The sequence below is a fragment of the Urtica dioica genome, chromosome 12 (genome assembly GCF_054948205.1).
Source record: "Urtica dioica subsp. dioica isolate 48M chromosome 12, U.dioica_male_clone48M_v1_H2, whole genome shotgun sequence".
Taxonomy (NCBI): domain Eukaryota; kingdom Viridiplantae; phylum Streptophyta; class Magnoliopsida; order Rosales; family Urticaceae; genus Urtica; species Urtica dioica.
Genome location: NC_142767.1, coordinates 11,912,199 through 11,914,488, shown reverse-complemented (window position 1 = coordinate 11,914,488; position 2,290 = coordinate 11,912,199). Strand labels below are relative to the sequence as shown.

Here is a 2,290-nt window from a genome sequence, read left to right as displayed (position 1 = left end):
CAATCACACCATGATCACTAGGTCAAAAGCAGGCATATCAAAAGAAAAACTCTTTAATGTACAATCATCAATGTCTGATACAGTAGATGAGCCCTTATCTGTTAATGATGCTTTGTCTAACCCTAAATGGAAGCAAGCCATGAACTTTGAATTACAAGCACTGCAGAAGAACAAGACCTGGTCTCTTGTACCTGAGGAACAAGCAAAGTCTATAGTCAGTACCAAGTGGCTGTTCAAGGTTAAGCAAAACTCTGATGGCTCGCTGAACAAGTTAAAGGCACGGGTGGTAGCTAGAGGTTTTGAGCAGACAGCAGGAGTGGACTACTTTGAGACTTACAACCCAGTCATCAAGCCATCTACTCTCAAAGTAATCTTCACACTGGCTGTAACATTCAAATGGGAGATACAACAGATTGATATCAACAATGCATTCCTTAACACAGTGCTAAATGAGGAGGTGTATACATACCAACCTGAAGGATATGAAGATCAATCCAAGCCAAACCATGTGTGCAGACTTCATAAGGCTCTATATGGCTTGAAACAAGCCCCGAGGGCCTAGTATGAACAACTCAACTCAGCTCTTATCAAATGGGGATTCTGCAACTCCACATCAAATAGCTCACTTTTCATCTACAAGAAAGAAGACAAGTGTATTTACATGCTAGTATATGTTGATGATATCCTAGGCCCAGGAAATGATCCTCGTCTTATAGCCAAGGCAATAAGTGACTTGGATAAAACGTTCACCCTGAAAAGCCTTGGTTCCATTAACTACTTTCTTGGATTTGAGGCTGTGAGAGATGAGACTGGCATGAAACTCACACAGAAGAAGTACTTGAGAGATTTGCTGCGAAAGACTAATATGTTGGACTCAAAAGCAAGCCCTACTCCCATGTGCCCAAGTTATAAGCTCTACAAAGCAGACATCCCTGAGTTTGAGCATGTCTCACTGTATAGGAGTACCATCGGGTCACTCCAATACTTGACCATGACGAGAACTGACATCTTATTCACAGTGAACAAGCTTAGTCAATATGTACAAGACCCCACAGTCAAACACTGGGCAGCTTGCAAACGTCTACTTCGATACTTAGTTGGCACACAATGTTCAGGTCTGCATTTCACTCCAGCAAAGCGACTACAACTCACAGTCTATGCCGATGCAGATTATGCCAGCAACTTGGATGATCGGAGATCTACTACTGGCCAGTGTGTGTTCTTGGGAGACAGTCTGATCTCATGGTCGTCAAAGAAGCAAGATGTGGTGTCAAGAAGCTCTACTGAATCCGAGTACAGAGCAGTGGCTCAAGCTTCAACAGAGATAACCTGGCTTAAGTCACTTTTGAAGAACTGGGCATCAATCTGGAACCAGGTCCAAGTTTAATCTGGTGTGACAACATTGGGGCTGGCTCTCTGGCTTCAAATCCAGTATTTCACTCGCGCACTAAGCACATAGAAGTAGACGTACACTTCATCCGCGAGAAAGTTGCCAACAAGCAAGTGGAGATTCGATACATACCAACGAAGGAACAAATAGCTGACATATTCACTAAACCTCTTACTATACCCCAGTTTTTTTTCTATCTTCCAAACTTAACATGTTTCACTATGTGTAAGTTTGAGGGGGTGTATTAGAGAGTAAGTCAATACGTTAGTTATCAGTCAAGTTGGTTAAATATTGACTACAGCTCACCCGTAGGATTAGAGTCAGTTGAAGTTGCTGTTAGTAACCAACGGTTGAGATTTAGTCAGGTCTGATTGTATTTATATCAAACAGTTGAGAGGCACAATTCAATTAATGAGAATCTGAGCTTATTCAGCCAAACAGTCTTATCTTCTCTCTCATCTCTCTCTACTCTATATTCTTCATCTCTGTTCAGTTTATTCCCTCGTTCACTATATAACCAACGTTTCGTAAATTTTAGGTAAATAGTCTCGTTCATGTTTATGACTATTTACCTAAGATTTACAAAACGTTGGCTACATAGCAATTTCAAACGTTTTAGTTGGCTATTAATCTAATTCTTTGTTATAATAGTATTTAAATGTCTACTTTACACCAAATAAATAGTATTACACTAAATTTAAGAAATTTGTTAGTAGTTAGCTTATCTATAAGGGTGAGATTAAGATTATAGCTAAACTATCAATTTATTTAAAATAATGGTCAACAGTAAATTGAGTTTCCAAAAATACCATTTTCCCAATTTCTCTTTAAAACCAACGAGCCTTAAATCCTCTCTCTCCTCAAATCCACTCCATCGAATATCTGATATGCAGCAGTCGC

The 2,290-nt window shown here is 39.7% G+C and overlaps 1 pseudogene; it reads left to right on the top strand.

Moving 5' to 3' along the window:
• The first annotated feature begins 661 nt into the window (after window positions 1-661).
• LOC149379149 (secreted RxLR effector protein 161 pseudogene) lies at window positions 662-1,387 on the top strand (annotated as a pseudogene).
• Window positions 1,388-2,290: the final 903 nt, after the last annotated feature.